Source organism: Balaenoptera physalus (assembly GCF_965194825.1).
Source record: "Balaenoptera physalus genome assembly, chromosome: 4".
NCBI lineage: Eukaryota > Metazoa > Chordata > Mammalia > Artiodactyla > Balaenopteridae > Balaenoptera > Balaenoptera physalus.
The window spans coordinates 66458913-66464922 of NC_138891.1; positions in this window are offsets into that span (position 1 = coordinate 66458913).

Sequence of the window (6010 nt, forward strand, 5' to 3'; positions counted from 1 at the left end):
TACAAAATACTTTCAAAGCACTATAGTGGTTCAAAGTGTAGTATCCTGTCATTTGGTGAGCCAGCTCTTTATTTTTGAGTATTTGAGTTGTTTGCAATTTGATTGGAATTAACAGGTAGAGAGTATGAAGCCTTCCTTAGTTCCTGCTGGGCATTGGTAACTCACATTGAACTGTGCTCTGTGCATCACTGGGAACAAAAACAACCTCCATTATTGCTTCTGGATGCCAATTTTTGCAAACATTTTGATCTTTATATGAATTAATGTTGTATATTTTCTCAAACCCCTAGATCTCTATTTTTCAGTTTACTGTGATCGCCCAAAAGGAAATGAAAAACTGAAGGAGATATTGAAGACATGGTTATATATATTTATCTGTACACTTTCAACTTTTTATTGTACGATGAATATATGTTATATGTAGAAAGTTATAGAATAGAAATAAAAGGAAGAAAATTAAAGTAGCTTGTAATCACATCATGCAAAGATAATGCTGTTACTATTAACAGTGTTAATATCTTTCCAGTCTTTTCCCTAGAGGAATATATACATATTGTCCATAGTGCTTTTTTAAAAAATTTTTTATTTATTTATTTATGGATGTGTTGGGTCTTCGTTTCTGTGCGAGGGCTTTCTCTAGTTGTGGCAAGCGGGGGCCACTCTTCATCGCGGTGCGCGGGCCTCTCACTATCTCAGCCTCTCTTTTTGCGGAGCACAGGCTCCAGACGCGCAGGCTCAGTAATTGTGGCTCACGGGCCTAGTTGCTCCGCGGCACGTGGGATCTTCCCAGACCAGGGCTCGAACCCGTGTCCCCTGCATTGGCAGGCAGATTCTCAACCACTGCACCACCAGGGAAGCCCCATAGTGCTTTTATCACCCACAATGATATATTGTGAATGTATCATCATTCCTACATGCCAATAAGTACGGTAGGCCCCCTTATCCCCGGGGATATGTTCCAAGACACCCAGTGGGTGCCTGAAACCACAGATAGCACTGAATCCTATATATACTAGGCTTTTCCCTACACTAATGTACAGGTAGCATACACAGCTGCTTGGACAGAGGGATGATTCATGACCCAGGTGGGATGGAGTGGGACAGCATGAGATTGCAGCGTGCTACTTGAAACAGCTCGAAACTTAAAACTTATGAATTGTTTATTTCTGGAATTTTCCATTTAATATTTTCAGACCAAAGTTGACTACAGGTAAGTGAAACCGTGGAAAGTGAAACCACGGGTAAGGGAAGACTATTGTACCTACTTTTAATCAACTTCCTAGTATGTGCCAGGCACAGTGAGATAGTTATGAGCAAAACAAGACCCAGTCCTCAGGCCAGATTGGCGAGAGTGGGAAAGAACACAGGCTCCCTGAGCCCTGGTCCAGCACCCTTTCTCCTGGTTTACTCTCATTACTAGGTAAAGTTTGACTCCTTAGCGGTTTTTATTTTTATTTATTTATTTTTACAAGCCCAGCAATTTTAGATCACAGTTTTCTTAAATTTGTCTTTAGGTCACAGTGTCCTACTTATTTACTTTTTTTTCTTAATATTTATTTATTAGTAGATCTTTATTGGAGTGTAATTGCTTCACAATACTGTGTTAGTTTCTGTTGTACAACAAAGTGAATCAGCCATGTGCATACACATGCCCCCATATCCCCTCCCTCTTGAGCCTCCCACCCATCCTCCCTATTCTACCCCGCTCTGGGTCATCGCAAAACACCGAGCTGATCTCCTGTGCTATGCTGCTTCTTCCCACTAGCTAACTATTTTATATTTGGTACTGTATATATGTTGATGTTACTCTTACCCTTGATCCATAAAGAATCGAGAGTCTGGGAGTTCCCTTGTATGTTATATGTTGCTTTTCCCTTGTTGCTTTCAATATTGTTTCTTTGTCTTTAATTTTTGTCAATTTGATTACTGTGTGTCTCAGCGTATTCCTCCTTGGGTTTATCTTGTGGGAACTCTGCTCAATATTCTGTAATAACTTAAACGGGAAAAGAATTTGAAAAAGAATAGATGCATGCGTATGTATAACTGAATCACTTTGCTATACACCTGAAACTAACGCAACATCGTTACTCAACTATACTACTCCAATGTAAAAAAAAAAAAAAAAAGGAATTGAGAGTCTTTTAGTTAGATTGCCCCTGTATGGCCTGACAGAGCACAGTTCCCAGAAGTCGTGGAAGCAAAGCTTTTCCCATAGCAGGTGCACCTGCTAGCGGTACTACAAGTAGAAATAAATCCTGGCTTTTGGAAATACAGTTCTTCCTTGAACTGAAGGGTCCTTCCCTGATGCAGAAGGACCCTCCCAGTTCCACAGAAGGCTTTCTGCTCCCTAACGCATGCCAGGACCCACGCAGACTTCTGTGAGGTGGGGCAAGAAAGGGGGCAACGTGGCTGAGATCCAGCCTAGTAGAGACAGAGCAGAGCCAGGATGGAGCCCAGGCCTGGTGATGCCAGCGCAGCGCTCTTCCTGACCTCCCCCACCTCCACTGAAGGCATGGTTGACTCGGCTGAAGAACCTGAATGGGTCAAAAAGAGGCCACTACTGTCTGCTCTTCTCATACGTGCATACACACACACACACACACACACACACACACACACACAGACATACACACAACCCTGAAACACACACATGAAAACAGGCAATCTTAAACAAAATGCTCCCAGGCATTCCATAAGTGCTCCCACCCTGGGAGGATCTGCCTCATCTGTGGTCCTTGCACCACTGCTGGAGCCTGATTCATGCTTAACAATCGTTTGGACCAGACCCCCAACAGCATGAGACCATCTCCAGACAAGCCAGGATCCCTTCCACTGGGAGTTTCCAGGCCTGCATCACACACACCCCAGGGACATGCTCTCCGCTGGTAGGTGGAGTCAAGAGGCTCAGTGCAGTGAGTCCCAGACAGCAGACACCGAGCGAGCACCTCCGAAGAGCAAGATGCAGGGCTGGGCTGGGAAACGGACCGTGGGATGATCGAGTGCTCTAGAAAGCACTCCATATACATTAGAATCATATCATCTCACTATATGTGTACTGAGCTTCATGATTCACAGGCATTGTCTCGCCTGCATGAGCCCCGCATGAAGGATGTATTATTAATTTATTTAACAGATGAAGACTCTGAGGTTCAGAGAAGCTTACTGGCTGGGCCTAAATTAGACAGTGAGTAGCACAGCTTGGATGCAAACCCCAGATCTTCTGACTCTAAAACCAATGTCCTCCACCCTTTCAAAGGTTGACCTCAACTTGTGATGTGAGTCTCAGTTCTCACTATGACCCAGGAGGTGAGGCTGGTAAAGCTCACTATTCTCATTGAAACAGGTGGGGGAACAGGTTCCAAGAGGAGAAGACAGCCACATTCAGCAGGGGCCTTCTGGCTCTACATCCAGGGCTCCTTCCTCCTCACCTGGTCCCTGCCATGGAATAGCTCCCCAGAGAGGAGGGAATTGTGAACAGAGCAAGAATAACAAAGATTCGGAGCAGATTGGGAGCTCCCTAAGAGTGCTACAGACAGATGTTTTGGGTACTTCTGCTGAGAACCTCCCTGGGGGAGTCCCAGCCCCTGCCCAGCACGAGGGTGTAATGTATGTGAGGTCATGTCCACTTCCTCTTAGATGCTGTCGCCTGTGATCTTCTTTCTGGTCTAGGTCGGGATATCACTTTCTACTGACCAGGCATAGGGTCCTACTTTAGAACGTCCAACTGTTGTTCAGCAGTGTGGTTTCTTTGAAGAAAAATGTGGATAGAGATAGGTGGGGAGGAAGTTGACAGGAGAGGACAAACACACACACAGTGGCATTGCCTACTGCCTGTTCTTGGAAAGGGTTGTAGAGCATCTTACACTGGCCCTGACCTGTTCCTTCCACTATGTATAGAGCAGAGTCAAACATTACACTCTTCATTTCATAGAGACGCTGATGGGAGGTAACAGCAGGGAGATCAGTTAGGAGAAACCCAAATGGGATACAACAGCGACTTAAAAGTGGCATTAGGGTCAGGAACTGGACACAGTCTAAAGAAAGACTTCAGAGAGAGAATCAAAGAGTGGGCTGTGTTGGTAGAATTCACAGTGAATAAAGGAAGGGTCCTGAGTAGGAGCAAGTAGGCTTCGCTGATTCCCTTACAGCCCATTATTTTCATGGATTGTTTGGTAGACAAGTACCAATGTCACATTGGCAACGTCATAATGGAATGACTTGAGACTCTTGAGTTAAAAGGTCTGGATTTGGTGTTATAAATTCCTAGCTACATGATCTAGGGCTAAACACTTAACTTTCCTGATCTTCTTTCTTTATAAAATGGTTGTCTTGTGAAAATGCTGTGTAAATTATAACAGGTTGTTCTCGGGTAAATGATCAGTTTAATATGTCATACCAACAAGCAACTAATTTTGTAACTGAAATTGAATGCTTACCAATTTGAGAAGCTAAAGCTTTAAGGAGGAAGTACTAACAGATTGGAAAAACCCAGTGAATTTTTTTAGAGCAAATTATAGGAAACCCTCAAAGCTCCAGCATCCTGTAATGACGTCTTTAGGGAAAGGAAGGTGCAAGAATGGAAGTCGGGGGTTGTCCCACCAGCCTCCTTACCCCAATCCTCTCACCGCAGTGGTGACGCTTGCATGTGGAATAAATCTCTACGCTCTTGTGGATGCTGTGTTTGCTGCTCTGGCACAGCTATCTGTCAGTTTCTTAATCTTGGGTCTCACATAGGATTTTAGTTTGTCACCTTCTTGGGCACCAGCTGCTTATTATCACTCAGCAAGTCATCACTTCAGCATCAACTCTTGAGGCAATAAAAGGGATAGAGGGCATGGACTTCAATTTAATGAAAAGCCAACTGTTTTTTGAACTCCTTGGACGTGTCAGGCACTGTGCTAAGCAATGGAGATAGAATGCTGAGCCCAACAGTCAAAGTTACTGCAAAATGAGAACAATGATAAAAATAAGAACTACCTTCCTTACAGTATGCTGGGAAGAAAAGAATGAGGATGTGTGTTATCATTGGCAAAGTCCTGGACAAATAGACATTTTTTTTTTATTTAAAAAAAAAAAAAAGAGAGAGAAGGAAAGAAGGAAGGAAGAAGGGAAAGGGGAAGGGAGGACTATCTTCAGTCCTGGTGTGAATATCTTTAAAAAAAAAAGTACTAATTGCCTAACAAATCCTTTCCTGATTTTTCTGCCCCCTCTTGCCCCTATTCACACTGGTATTCTGTTACCAGACTATGAATCAGTCAAGATGGTAATATTAATTTGTACAATATAAGCCAAAATTACTTTGAAAAAAGAGGGGACTTATTTTCTGGTGGTACATAGTTTATGAAGAAACTCCAAGAAAAATAAAAACACAGATGCATTGGAGGTTTGTGCTCTCATTCTTGGTTTTATTAACACAGCCCTCAGTGGGTTCCCTGCAGTCTGATGCTTCATGAAGCTTCTGCAGTCCAGGGTCCAGTTGAGCTAAGAATCCTGGTGTGAAAAAGCCTAGAATGGTCAAAGAGGGAAAGGTGGGTGGAGATCATTAGAGATTACAGAACAAAGAATAGCATTTGTGTTCACTCAAATCTGAAGTCACAATGTAGTACGTTCCTGTGTGGACAAGGAAGAGCGGTTGTTTCATACTAAAAAAATTCAAAAACAAATGTATATATATATTTTTTTCAAAAATGTTCTTCCATGTATCTGAAAACTGAAATATGGGTTTTTCCAATAAAAAACTGTGCCTTGATTAGAATATCATAAATCAGAACATGGACTTCAGTCATTTTAAAGCCTTATTACTAAAGTATATTTTTTTCACCTTAAGCTTACATCTCTGGTCTTGGGTTTGAGAAGATAAGATCTATAGGTATGTTGTTAAAAGAAAAGGACAAGTGGCATTTCATGAGCACCTAGTATGTGCCATGCACTATGTGATAACATTTTCCATGTACATTGTCTCATTATCTCATTAATCCTCACCACTCGGCTCCCTCTAGTTTAGGTTTTT